Source organism: Macaca mulatta, chromosome 6, assembly GCF_049350105.2.
Source record: "Macaca mulatta isolate MMU2019108-1 chromosome 6, T2T-MMU8v2.0, whole genome shotgun sequence".
NCBI lineage: Eukaryota > Metazoa > Chordata > Mammalia > Primates > Cercopithecidae > Macaca > Macaca mulatta.
Genome location: NC_133411.1, coordinates 186,897,919 through 186,912,734, shown reverse-complemented (window position 1 = coordinate 186,912,734; position 14,816 = coordinate 186,897,919). Strand labels below are relative to the sequence as shown.

At 48.6% G+C, this 14,816-nt stretch overlaps 1 long non-coding RNA gene across 1 annotated transcript; it reads left to right on the top strand.

The window, feature by feature from the left end:
- Positions 1-6,983: 6,983 nt before the first annotated feature.
- LOC144329609 (uncharacterized) lies at positions 6,984-12,148 on the top strand. Its single transcript, XR_013395031.1, has 3 exons — positions 6,984-7,120; positions 8,812-8,911; positions 12,037-12,148. It is a non-coding gene; the product is annotated as an uncharacterized LOC144329609 (long non-coding RNA).
- Positions 12,149-14,816: the final 2,668 nt, after the last annotated feature.

Below are 14,816 nucleotides of genomic sequence, written 5' to 3'. Positions count from 1 at the left end.
GCCGGATCTCAGCTCACTGCAAGCTCCGCCTCCTGGGTTCATGCCATTCTCCTGCCTCAGCCTCCCGAGTAGCTGGGACTACAGGCGCCCGCCACATCGCCCAGCTAGTTTTTTGTATTTTTTAGTAGAGACGGGGTTTCACCATGTTAGCCAGGATGGTCTCGATCTCCTGACCTCGTGATCCACCCATCTCGGCCTCCCAAAGTGCTGAGATTACAGGCTTGAGCCACCGCGCCCGGCCACTATTTATTTTTGAGACAAAGTCTTGCTCTGTCTCCCAGGCTGGAGTGCAGAGGTGCGATCTCTCACTGCAATCTCTGTCTCTTGGATTCAAGCGATTCCCCTTCCTCAACCTCCTGAGTAGCTGGGACTACAGGCATGCACCACCATGCCTGGCTAATTTTTGTATGTTTAGTAAAGATGGGATTTCACCTTGTTGGCCAGGCTGGTCTCGAACTCCTGACTTCAAGTGATCCACCTGCCTTGGCCTCCCACAGTGTTGGGGTTACAAGCATAAGCCACTGCACCTGGCTGATTTTTAAAAGAAAATTCTTTTGTCTTTTTTATGTGTTCCAACTTTTTTCTTTAATGAACATGTACTCCATTTGTCTTACCTCTTAAAATTAATTTATTTTGTTAATTTTTTTGCACTACACAATATATCTGAATAGCTTAAAATCCAAAAGATAGACTGGTGTGTGGTGGTTCACGCCTGTAATCCCAGCACTTTGGGAGGCCAAGGCAGGCAGATCACCTGAGGTTAGGAGCTCGTGACCAGCCTGGCCAACAGGGCGAAACCCTATCTCTTCTGAAAATACAAAAATTAGCCTGGTGTGGTGGCACGTGCCCGTAATCCTAGCTACTCAGGAGGCTGAGGCAGGAGAATCTCTTGAACCCCAGAGGCGGAGGTTGCAGTGAGCCGAGATCTTGCATTGCACTCCAGCCTGGGTGACAAGAGTGAAATTCCATCTCAAAAAATTAAAATGAAATCCAAGGCCGGGCGCGGTGGCTCAAGCCTGTAATCCCAGCACTTTGGGAGGCCGAGACGGGCGGATCACAAGGTCAGGAGATTGAGACCATCCTGGCTAACATGGTGAAACCCCGTCTCTACTAAAAATACAAAAAACTAGCCGGGCGAGGTGGCGGGCACCTGTAGTCCCAGCTACTCAGGAGGCTGAGGCAGGAGAATGGCGTAAACCCGGGAGGCAGAGCTTGCAGTGAGCTGAGATCCGGCCACTGCACTCCAGCCTGGGCGACAGAGCGAGACTCCGTCTAAAAAAAAAAAAAAAAAAAATGAAATCCAAAAAATAGGGCTGGGCGTGGTGGCTCACATCTGTAATCACAGCACCTTGGGAGGCCAAGGTAGGTGGATCAGTTAAGCCCAGAATTTCTAGACCAGTCTCGGCAACACAGCAAAACTTATCTTTACCAAAAAATGCAACAATTAGCCGGATGTGGTGACACCCACCTGTAGTCCCAGCTATTTGGGAGGGTGAGGTCGGCGGAATGCTTGAGCCTGGGAGGTGGAGGTTGCAGTGAGCTGATTGCATCACTGCATTCCATCCTGGGTGACAGAAAGAGACCCTGTCTCAAAAATAAATAAATAAATAAAATAAAATCCAAAATATTTTGGTGAAATAGCTAGGCATGGTAACTCACGTCAGTAGCCCCAGCTACCGTGGAGGCTGAGGCTAGAGGATCGCTTCAGACTCCCAGGAGTTAAGAGTCTGCAGTGAGCTATGCTGGCGCCACTGCACTCCAACCTGGGTGACAGAGTGAGACCCTGTCTCTAAAAACAAAGAGTGCATGGGCAATGTCATTCCCCAGTCCCCCATTCCCCTTTCTGGAGGAACCGATGTTACTAGCTTCTTGCATGTCCTTCCAGAGACATCCTCCATGTACACTGAAAATAGGTATATCTGCTCTCCACCTACTTGCTTTTGTAAACAGAGAGCAGCATAGCATAGGCAGGGTTTTTGTTGCTTATTTTCTGTTACTTATTAGAATATCTTGGAGATTGTTAATATTGGTCCATAAAGAGTTCTCTCTCTCTCTCTTTTTTTTTTTTTTGTAGGTCCACTATGTGACATCCCACTATGTGGACCCAACCTAACATAATTTATTTACCCAGTCTCCTACTGATGGGATGTAGATCATTACCAGTCTTAGGTTTTGTTTTTGTTTTTGTTTTTGTTTTTTTTTGAGACGGAGTTTTGCTCTTGTTGCCCAGGCTGGAGGGCAATGGCGCCATCTTGTCTCACCGTAACCTCTGCCTCCTGGGTTCAAGTGATTCTCCTGTCTCAGCTTCCCAAGTAGCTGGCATTATAGGCATGTGCCACCACGCCCTGCTAATTTTGTATTTTTAGTAGAGACGGGGCTTATTCCTGTTGGTCGGGCTGGTCTTGAACTCCCAACCTCAGGTGATCCGCCTGCCTCAGCCTCCCAAAGTGCTGGGATTACAGGCGTGAGCCACTGTTCCCAGCCAGTCTTGGGTTTTAATAAGCAGTAGTGCGAAGGAAAACTTTGTACACACATCATCTCACACATATGTGAGAATGCAGTTGAGTCACAAGCTATGTGGACGTGGAATTTGGGTAGGGATTGCTATCAAACCACCACAGAGGTGGCACCAATTTACACTGCAGCAGCCATGCCTGACAGCGGTGGGAATGGGAGTTTGTGCTAGGGGCTGCTTACAAGGGTGTGTTCAGTTTGTGATAGTTCACTGAGCACTAGACTTACGTATACATGTGAGGCCAGGCACAGTGGCTCACACCTCTAATCCCAGCAACTTGACAGGCCAATGTGGGCGGACTGCCTGAGCCCAGGAGTTCAAGACCAGCCAAGGCAACATAAGGAAACTCTGTCTCTACAAAAAATACTACAATGAGCCAGCCATGGTGGCATGTACCTGTAGTCCCAGCTACTTGAAAGACTGAAGTGGGAGGATTGCTTGAGCCTGGGCGGTCGAGGCTGCAGTGAGCTGTGATCTTGCCACTGCACTGTAGCCTGGGTGGTAGATTCAGACTCTGTCTCAATAAGTAAATAAATACATTAATTAAATTAAATTTAAAAATATATACATATGCTTTGGGCACTTTTCTTTTTCCTCTCTGTCTTTCTCTCTTTCTTTCTTTTGACAGAGTCTCGCTCTGTCACCCAGACTGTAGTGCAGTTGTGTGATCTCACCTCCCTGCAACCTCCGCCTCCTCGGTTCAAGTGAGTCTCATGCCTCAGCCTCCCCAGTAGCTGATATTATAGGCACGTGCCACCACGCTTGGATAATTTTTGTATTTTTAGTAGAGATGGGGTTTCACCATGTTGGCCAGGCTGGTCTCAAACTCCTGACCTCAAGTGATCCACCCGCCTCAGCCTCCCAAAGTGCTGGGATTACAGGCGTGAGCCACTGTGCCCAGCCAGCTTTGGGAGATTTTCTGTGTGTATGTTACACTTCAATGAAAAGGTTTTAAAAACTCAATAAACGTTCAAATTAAAACAACAAAATCATGCCCTTTAGTATTCAGGGGAGGGAAGTGTGGGGAGAAAGGACTGGTTACCATCTCGTCCACACTGGGATGTTTCTGAGGCTTGCCCTTCCAACAAGGCTGAGAGTGGCTGCCTCCGAGTGACGGATTCTGACCCTGGGAGCAGGAGCCCAGGGCAGGGTGGCCCCTGACTGGTGACAACCATACTCTCTCATTAATTCCTGCCGTTTGGTCCCCCTTCCTCATGCCTTGACAGGCATCATAGCAACATGTTACTTTACTAACCCCCGAGACTAGAGGGGCCCTGCAGGAGAATGCGCTTAGGGAGAGCGGTGTTTCTGCCCCATACTGGCCTGTTGGGTCTACCTGCTGCCCTGCAGGAATCCGAGAGAAGTCACCTGTGGAAACCTGGGGCCCTGGAGGTTAAACCTGCCCTGTCTGTCCAAGATGGTTCCTTTCATTCATTGATTTATTTTTGTTGTTTTGTTTTTGAGACAGGGTCTCACTCTGTTACCCTGACTGGAGTGCAGTGGTGTGATCATGGCTCCCTGCAGCCTCAAGCTCCTGGGCCCAAGCGATCTTCCCACCTCAGCCTCCCAGGTAGCTGGGACCACAGGTGCACACCACCCTAGACTCAGCTAATTACCACAGGTGCACAGCACCCTAGACTCAGCTAATTACCACAGGTGCGCAGCACCCTAGACCCAGCTAATTAAAAAAAAAAAATTAGTAGAAATGGGGTTTTCCTATGTTGCCCAGGCTGGTCTTCAACTCCTGAGCCCAAGCAATCATCCTGCCTTGGCCTCCCAAAGTGTTGGGATTACAGGTGTGAGCCACTGCACTGGGCCACACTGGATCATTGTAGGCGCTGCCTCTGAAATTGCTCACTCAGCCACTCCTCAACGCCAGCAGTGCTGGTCCTCTTCAAGCCACTTTCCCATGTCTCTCGGATTCCTGCCCATGTCCTTCCAGAAATGTAACCGGACCTCATGTGTACCTGGGCGGCTTAGAGACTCCCTACATCTGACGGGAAGATTTCAGCCCCTTGTCTTCTCAACTTTGAGAGGTGATTCAAAAGTCCTGAAAGAAAATGCAGGTAAATGTGAAAACCAAAGGGATGGAGTGAGAATATAGAGTGAGATGGAGTGGGGGGCTCTTAAGTCCGTTTGTTCTGGGCTCGAATCCCACTGTGGAATTTATATATAGCATGGGACCCTCAGCCTCAGCTTACACTCTCTAAAATGGGGGTGGTGGGCTCTGTCTCGCAGGGTTATGAAGAACCAAAGAAATGGTGTTTTCACGGGGGCTGGCAGTGGCAGAACACAGACCGCCATCTTCAAACTCAAAGAGGCTCCGAAAATGAGAATCTGAATAGGATAGTGAGGAGCCTAGAAATGCCCTGTGAGGAAAAGAGTAGGAGACCCAGTCTCTGAAGAGTGGCCACAGAGGAGGGAGGACCGACGTGAATCCAGCATGTGAGCCTGGGAGATGACACATCCAGAACCAGTGGGTGCAAGGCCCAGGGCAGCCGACGTCTTCTCCACCTAAGGGGTTTCGGCAGAGTTGTCTAAAACTCAGCACTATGCCTTACTACAGACCGTGTTCCCCACCAGAACCTCACTACAGACCGTGCTCCCCACCGGAACCTCACTACAGACCGTGCTCCCCACCGGAACCTCACTACAGACCGTGCTCCCCACCGGAACCTCACTACAGACCGTGCTCCCCACCGGAACCTCACTACAGACCGTGCTCCCCACCGGAACCTCACTACAGACCGTGCTCCCCACCGGAACCTCACTACAGACCGTGCTCCCCACCGGAACCTCACTACAGACCGTGCTCCCCACCGGAACCTCACTACAGACCGTGCTCCCCACCGGAACCTCACTACAGACCGTGCTCCCCACCGGAACCTCACTACAGACCGTGCTCCCCACCGGAACCTCACTACAGACCGTGCTCCCCACCGGAACCTCACTACAGACCGTGCTCCCCACCGGAACCTCACTACAGACCGTGCTCCCCACCGGAACCTCACTACAGACCGTGCTCCCCACCGGAACCTCACTACAGACCGTGCTCCCCACCGGAACCTCACTACAGACCGTGCTCCCCACCGGAACCTCACTACAGACCGTGCTCCCCACCGGAACCTCACTACAGACCGTGCTCCCCACCGGAACCTCACTACAGACCGTGCTCCCCACCGGAACCTTACTACAGACCGTGCTCCCCACCGGAACCTTACTACAGACCGTGTTCCCCACCAGAAGAATTGAGCTCACTTACGCAGTCAACAAATACCACCTATGGGCTGTCCCCACTTGGATGTCAGCTGGGCTCCACAACTTCATAGGTCCTGAACAAGATGCTTGATTTCCACCTTCAAACCTGTCTTCTTCACTGCAGTCTGTGCTACGACCCTCCACTCCATAGTGGAAGCACAAACCCGGTAGTAGCCTCACTTACTTCCCTCACCTCGTATCACTCCCCTCCCATCCCATTCCCAAGCAAACTCTATAGATTCCCTCTCCAGATACGTCTCACATCCCTCCACTTCTTTCGTCTCTGCAGCCTTCAGTGCAAGCGCCTGCCCTCTCCCACCTGGCTTACTACAGGAACCACCCAGCTTGCCTCCTTGCTTCCCGTCTCACTCCACCCAGTCCATTCTCTACACAGCAGCCAAAGTGGCTTTCTAAGCCTCGAATCTGGTCATGTTCCTTCTCTGCTTCATTCTTTCCAGTGGCTTCCCACAGCCCCCTCTTCACCATGTCCTATGAGGTCATAGCTGCCGTGGCTGCAGCCTGATTCTGACCTCATCTTCTCCCACTGCCCCGTTATTCGAGCTCCAGTCACACTGGCCCACCGCAGGGCCTTGACACTTGCTGCGTCCCTATGGTCCTTACCTAGGGTAATTTTTCTCTAGAGCACAGGCCTCAGGGAACATACTGTAAGTCAGTGCTTCCCAACCATTTTAACATGAGGACATTCAGAAATTTTATTTCGTTTGAGGCTGGGCACAGTGGCTCATACCTGTAATCCCAGCACTTTAGGAGGCTGAGGCAGGGAGATGACCTGAGGTTGGGAGTTCGAGACTGGACTGGCCAACACGGTGAAACTCCATCTCTATGAAAAATACAAAAATTAGCCGGCTGTGGTGGCACACATCGGTAATCCCAGCTACTGGGGAGGCTGAGGCAGGAGAATCACTTGAACGTGGGAGGTGGAGGTTGCAGTGAGCCGAGATCACGGCACTGCACTCCAGCCTGGGCAACAGAGCAAGATTCCATCTCAGAAAAAAAAAAGAAAAAAAGAAAAAAAATTTACTTCATTTGTGTATTTTGAGGCCATGTTAACAGATGACTGAAAGTTAGAGATACTATGCCATCCTGGGAAATCAAACCTTTATTATTATATAGTGATGTGCTTTGTCTCTTTTTTTTTTTTTCACTGAGTCTATTTTTGTCTGAGACAGGAAGGAATCCCCTCTCCCACCTGCTAATCTCCCTTTAGTGCCTCTGATTGGCAGAAGCTAACAGGAAGTCAGCTGGCAAGGGGGCCTGGAAAATGTGGCTTGCAGACCCTAGCCCCAGCATCTCAGAGCAGATTAAAGAAGGGTGCAGAGACCTGAGGTAAATAACCAGCACTATTATCTGTTGTTTTTATGATTTTCTTGTTGTCTTTGATTTCCTACATTTTCACCATGATCGGTCAAGTGTGAATTTCTTTTTTAAAACTCTGCTTGGCGTCTGTTTGAGTTCTTAAATCTATAGATTGCTATCTTCCATCCATTCAGGAAAATTCTCAACCATAATTTAATATACTGTCTGGTCTGATGGTCTGGTTCCTCTTCTCTTCCTCTGAGACTGCAATTAAACGTGTGTAAGATGGTCTCATTGTAACTTCCAGATCTGTAATCTTTTCTTCTGCGTTTCACATCCTTGTGTCTCTCTATGCTTGTTTCTGGATTGTTTTTTCTGACCTGCCTTCCAGTTCTCTAACTCATTTTTCAGCCACATCATATCTGCTGTTAAATCCATCCATTGAGCTTACAGTTTTAGTTTGAATTTTTCTTTCTCTTTTTCTTTTTTTGATACTGAGTCTCGCCCTGTCACCAGGCTGGAGTGCAGTGGTGTGATCTTGGCTCATTGCAGCTTCCGCCTCCTGGGTTCAAGCGATTATCCTGCCTCAGCCTCCCAAGTAGCTAGGACTACAGGCACGTGCCACCACGCCCAGCTAAGTTTTTGTATTTTTTTTTAGTAGAGACAGGGTTTCACCATGTTGGCCAGATGGTCTCAATCTCTTGACCTCATGACCCACACTGCCTTGGCCTCCCCAAAAATACTGGGATTACAGACGTGAGCCACTGTGCCTCGCCTTTAGTTTGAATTTTTTAGTCATAGACTTTTGTTTTGTTTTGTTTTGTTTTTTTGAGACTGAGTCTTGCTCTGTCATCCAGGCTGGAGTGCAGCGGTGCGATCTCTACTCATTGCAACCTCGGCCTCCTGGGTTCAAGTAATTCTCCTGCCACAGCCTCCCGAGTAGCTGGGATTACAGGTGCACACCACCATGCCCAGTTAATTTTTATAATTTTAGTAGAGACGAGGTTTTGTCATGTTGGCCAGGTGGTCTCAAACTCCTGGCCTCAAGTAATCTCCTTGCCTCGGCCTCCCAAAGTGCTGGGGTTACAGGTGCAAGCCACTGCACCTGGCTGACTTTCTATTTATTTATTTTTCACATATGTTATATAATTTATAGAGCTTCCAGTTCCTTGCTGAAATTTTCAATTTTGGTATTTAATTTCTTGAACATAATAAGTATAATTTGTTTTATGGTCTGGAGTTCCTCTGGCTCTATTTCTATTGACTGTTATTTTTGGTGGTTTTAGCTCAAGGAATCTTGCTTCCTCGTGTGTCTGTTTATTTTTGTATGTTAAACATTGTGATTCTGAAATTATTTGTAGAACTAATTCACCAAAGAGAGTTTTCCTTTCTTTCTTTCTTTCTTTTTTTTTTTTTGAGATGGAGTCTCACTCTGTCACCCAGGCTGGAGTGCAGTGGTACAATCTTGGTTCACCGTAACCTCCGACTCCTGGGTTCAAGTGATTCTCCTGCCTCCTGAGTAGCTGGGATTACAGGTGACCACCACCACACCAAGCTAATGTTTCTATTTTTAGTAGAGATGGGGTTTCATCATGTTGGCCAGGCTGGTCTCAAACTCCTGATCTCAAGGGATCCTCTGAACTTGGCATCCCAAAGTGCTGGGATTATAGGCGTGAGCCACCGGGCCTGGCCAAACAGAATTTTTCTATTGCTTTTGCCAGGCACCTGGAGGGATCAGCAAACTGAGATCATCGGAGTTCATACTTAGGGTGTGGTGTTTTCTCGGGAACCTGGATGACTCAAACCTGGACTGTCATTCAGGTAAGGATGGCTTTACTTTCAGTTCACCTTTACTTCTGAAATGCAGTCCTTTGGGCCTGAATCGCGTGTGGGAGGTGGCTTATCACCCACAGGCTTGGCAGGCCCCAGACTTAGATGTTTATCTCCCGCCATGCAAAGCCACCCAAAGTGATTTTAGCCTCTCAGCCACTCTTTTCAATTGGCAAAAGCTTACAGGGCGACTGCAGCCTCAAGTATCTGGGTCACCTCTTGGGAGTCCTGTTCTCTCCCAGATTCAGCATAGCAGCTCTTCACTATTTTGTTAGTTCTTTGATGCTTTTTCTTTTTGAGATGGAATTTTGCTTTTTTTTACCCAGGCTGGAGTGCAGAGGCGCAATCTCAGCTCACTGCAACCTCTGCCTCCTAGGTTCAAGCAATTCTCCTGCCTCAGCCTCCTGAATAGCTGGAATTACAGGCGCCCACCACCATGCCTGGCTAGTTTTTGTATTTTTAGTAGAGATGGGTTTCGCAATGTTGGGCAGCCTGGTCTCGAACTCCTGACCTCAGGTGATCCACTCGCCTCGGCCTCCCAAAGTGCTGGGATTACAGGCTTGAGCCACGGCACTTGGCCTTTTTTTTTTTTTTTTTTTTTGAGACAGAGTCTCACTCTATCACCCAGGCTGAAGTGGTGCAGTGCAGTGATCTTGGCTCACTGCAACCTCCGCCTCCCAGGTTCAAGCTGTTTTCCTGCCTCAGCCCCCTGAATAGCTGGGATTACAGTTGCCTGCCACCATGCCCGGCTAATTTTTCTTGTAGTTTTAGTAGAGACGGGGTTTCATGATCTTGGCCAGGCTGGTCTCAAACTCCCGACTTCAGGTGCTCCACCCACCTTAGCCTCCCAAAGTGCTGGGATTACAGGCATTAGCCACCATACCTGGCCTCTTTGACGCTTTTAAGATTGTGTGTGTCAATTGGACGTGGTGGCTCATGCCTGTAATCCCAGCACTTTGGGAGGCTGACCTGGAGGATGGCTTGAGGCCAGGAGTTCAAGGCCAGCCTGGGCAACATGGCGAGACCCCATCTCTAGAAAAAATATAAAAAATTAGCTGGGAATGGTGATGTGTGCCTGTAATCCTAGCTGAGGCAGGAGAATCTCATGAGCCCAGGAGTTTCAGGTTACAGTGAGCTATGATCAGGAGACTGCAGTCCAGCCTAGGTGGCAGAGCAAGACCCTGTCTTTTTAAAAAAAAAAAAAAAAAAAAAAGATTTTGTGTGCATGTGTGTGTGTGTGTGTGTGTGTGTAAATTTTTAAAATGCTTTTGTAGCTGTTTTTAGCAGAAGGTTTTGGCCAAAGTACCTAGACTGCCTTTACTGAAAGGGGAGGTCCTGGTTTACTTTTTAAACTATTTTTATTTTAATTTAGTTTTTTTTGTTTTGTTTTGTTTTGTTTAATTTTTAGAGATGGGGTCTCACTATGTTGCTTAGGCTGGTCTCAAACTCCTGGCCTCAAGCAATTCTCCTACCTCGGCCTCCCAAAGCACTAGGATTACAGATGTGAGCTTCCACACCCACTCACTGTTTTAAACTGTTAAACCATGAGTGTGGGGGACGGATCAGGGTACAACAGTGGTTTTGAGGAGACTAGTTGTACGGAGAGCAAGAAGATGCCATGAGCTTGGATGAGGGCATTGGAAGTACAGCTGGAAAGAGGACAGATTTGAGAGATACCCTGGCTGTTGAGTTGATAGGACTTGGCATTAGGTTGTGGTTGGGGGGTGAGAGAAGTGAGGGTGGCGGGTACCCTGAGTTTTTGGCATGAGTAACTGGATGGTCCCAGTCCAAGACAGGGTGTCTGGAAAGGAGGACATGTTGATGAAAGAAGGATCAGCAGACCGGGCGCAGTGGCTCTCGCCTGTAATCCCAGCACTTTGGGAGGCTGAGGCAGGAGGATCATTTGAGGTCAGGAGTTCAAGACTAGCTTGGCCAACATGGTGAAACTCCATCTCTACTAAAAATACAAAAATTTGGCACGCGCCTGTAATCCCAGCTACTTGGGCAGCTGAGGCACAAGAATCTCTTGAACTTGAAAGGCGGAGGTTGCTGTGGACCGAGATTGCGCCACTGCACTCCAGCCTGGGCAATAGAGTGAGACTCTGTCTCAAAAAAAAAAAAAAAGATCAGCAGTTTGCCTTTGGGCATATATGTCTGATGAGGTTTTGGGACATCCAAGTGAGAATGTCCCATGGGCAGTTGGTTATTTGAGTCTGGAATTCAGGTAGTGATGTATAAAATTAGGAGTTTTCAACAGATGGGGGCATTTTCAACCTGCTTTAATTGGTGCTTATCTTGAATCGAACTATTTTAATTATAGTCTGAGCAACATAGTGAGACCCTGTCTCTACAAAACATTTTTTGAAATAGCTGGGCATGGTTGTGTGTGCCTGTAATTCCAGCTCCCTGGGAAGCTGAGGCAGAAGAACAGCTTGGGCCCAGGAATTCAAGGCTGCAGTAAGCTATGATCATACCACTGTGCTCCAGCATGGGCGACAGAGCAAGACCCTGTCTCTGAAAAAAAGAAAGGAAAGGAAAGAAAGGAATATTTTAATTAGAATATTTGCCAACACTGATTGTTTTGTCAATAAGGCATTCTTGGAACAAGATGCATTAAAGTAAATTAATTTCTTGATAAAGTGTAAATACAGAGCTGGGTGCAGTGGCTCATGCCTGTAATCCCAGCACTTCGGGAGATTGAGGTGGACGGATCACCTGAGGTTGGGAGTTCAAGACCAGCCTGACCAACATGGAGAAACCCCATCTTTACTAAAAATACAAAATTAGCTGGGCGTGGTGGCGCATGTCTGTAATCCAAGCTATTCGGGAGGCTGAGGCAGGAGAATTGCTTGAACCCGGAAGGTGGAGGTTGCAGTGAGCCAAGATCGCTCCATTGCACTCCAGCCTGGGCAATAAGAGTGAAACTCCATCTCAAAAAACAAAAAACAAAAAAGACACAATCAAACCACTTATTTTTTGCATAAAAATTTTATTTTGTTGGAAAGTATTTTCACTGGTATCAATTTAATTCAATTTTAATTTTAATTTAATTTGAATTAAATTTAATTTGATTCCATTTAATTTGATTCAATTTTTTTTTTTTTTTTTTGAGACAGAGTCTCACTTTGTTGCCCAGGCTGGCATGCAGCAGCGTGATCTCAGCTCACTGCAACCTCGGCCTCCCAGGTTCAACCAGTTCTCCTGCTTCAGCCTCCCAAGTAGCTGGGATTACAGGTACCTGCCACCACACCTGGCTAATTTTTGTATTTTTAGTAGAGATGAAGTTTCACCATGTTGGCCAGGCTAGTCTTGAACCCCTGACCTCAGGTGATCCACCCACCTCAGCCTCCCAAAGTGCTGGGATTACAGATGTGAGCCACCACCCGAGGCCTGATTCAATTTTTAAACAAAATTGATTTCTTCATCATCTGTTTGCCTTTCCTTTTGCAGCCATTGTTTCTACCAAGCTCCGGTCTCTTGGATAGGATTTTGCAGATCTAAGTTATTTAAAGAAGATTTGGCTTTTCTGTCATTTTAAAGTTAATCATAAATTTTACCCAGTGCAGGTTTAGCAGTTGTCAGTTTTATTTTGTGGTGTCAGGTGGAAGAGTGATCATTTCTATGCATTTCTTAGGGAATCCAAGAGAAATTTTTCAGCAGTTTTGTGAATAAGAGAGAGGAGGGGCTGGGCGCGGTGGCTCACGCCTGTAATCCCAGCACTTTGGGAGGCCGAGGTGGGCGGATCACGAGGTCAGGAGATCGAGACCATCCTGGCTAACACGGTGAAACCCCGTCTCTACTAAAAATACAAAAAAACTAGCCGGGCGAGGTGGCGGCGCCTGTAGTCCCAGCTGCTCGGGAGGCTGAGGCAGGAGAATGGCGGAACCCGGGAGGTGGAGGTTGCAGTGAGCCAAGATTGAGCCACTGCACTCCAGCCTGGCGACGCAGACTCTGTCTCAAAACAAAACAAAACAAAACAACAACCACCAAAACAAACAAACAAACAAAAAAAAACAAGACAGAAGAAAGGAGAAAGGGAGGGGAAGGGAGATTGGGGAAAGTGGGGATGCGCAGTAAAGCAGGTCGACATAGGGTTTACAAATGCCCTGCTGAAGTCCTCCGTATATTGAACCCCAGGATGGGACGAGATGGTCTGGAGAGAACAGAGAACAGGGCTCAAGGTCAAGGCCGGAGGGGCTGCCAGATGTGGGTGCAGGCAAAGGAGGGGGGGACCGGCAAGACCCTTGGAGGGAGCCATCAGACCGGGAGAAGGAAACCAGGCGCGGGCCCCGCCCCGTTCACCCCATCCCGGCCCGGGGTGCCCGCTGCGGAGCGCAAAGCCTGCTGCCTGCAGGGCAGGGACGGAGAAGACACGGGCGGCGAGTGCTTGCCCGTGCTGGGGAGGACAGGCCAGGGGAAACGACGGGCGCCCGCCTTCCTCATCTCCAGGCGCTGCAGGTGATTCAACCGCCTCTTTTATGCAGGATGGCCGCTAGTCTGGGTTTCTGGGGCCCGGTCCTCTCGGGAGACATTGCTGCCCTACCATGTTCCACGCCAGCCCACTGTCCGCTTGTTCAGTGTGCCTTGTCGAGTCTGCTGATTTAGCAAATAAAAATACAGAACACTCAAGTAAATTGCAACTGCAGATAACCAGGTTTTCTTTTTCCTTCTTTCTTCTCCTTCTTCTCCTTCTCTTTCTTCCCCTCCTTCCTCTCCCTCTTCTTCTCCCTCTTCTTCCTCCTCTCTTCTTCTGCTTCTGCCTCTGCCTCTGCCTCTGCCTCTGCCTCTTCCTTCTCCTTCTCCTTCTCCTTCTCCTTCTCCTTCTTCTCTGTTTGCTTTTTGAGACAGGGTCTTGCTCTGTCGCCCAGGCTGGAGTGGAGTTCAGTGGCGCCATCAGGCCTCACTGCATCCTTGACTTTCTGGGTTCAAGCGATGCTCCCGCCTCAGCCTCTGCCCAGCTAATTTTTATATTTTTTTGTAGAGAAAAGTTTTCCCCATGTTACCCAGGCTGGTCTCGAACTCCTGGCCTCAAACAATCCTCCCGCCTCTGCTTCCCAAAGTGCTGGGTAGTATTATAGGTGAGTCACTGTGCCTGGCAGCAATCAGTTATTTTTTTATACTATTTTTTTACACTTAAACATTTTTTGGCTGGGCGTGGTGGCTCACGCCTGTAATCCCAGCACTTTGGGAGGCTGAGGCAGACGGATCACGAGGTCAGGAGATCGAGACCATCCTGGCTAACACGGTGAAACCCCGGCTCCACTAAAAAATACAAAAAAATTAGCCGGGTGTGGTGGCGGGTGCCTGTAGTTCCAGCTACTCGGGAGGCTGAGACAGGAGAATGGCGCGAACCCGGGAGGTGGAGGTTGCAGTGAGCCAAGATTGAACCACTGCACTCCAGCCTGGGTGACAGAGCAAGACTCCTTCTCAAAAAAAAAAAAAAAAAAAAAGAAAAAAAAATTGTTATCCGGCTGGGTGCGATGGCTCTTGGCTGTAATCCCAGCACTTTGGGAGGCAGAGGTGGGTGGATCACTTGAGGTCAAGAGTTCAAGACCAGCCTGGCCAACAGGCTAGTAGAGATGAGGTGAACCCCATCTCTACTAAAAATACAAAAATTAGCTGGGTGTGGTGGCGGATGCCTGTAATCCCAGCTACTCGGGGGGCTGAGGCAGAAGAATTTCTTGAACCCGGGAGACGCAGGTTGCAGTGAGCCCAGATCGTGTCACTGCACTCCAGCCTGGGTGACAGAGTGAGACTCTGTTTAAAAAAAAAAAAAATTGTTATCTGAAATTCACATTTAACTGGGCATTCTGCATTTTGTCTGGCAACCTTACTTCTCTTCCAGTTCCCCTCCTCTTGCTCTCAGGCCCACCTGAACAATGCAGCCCACACCCTG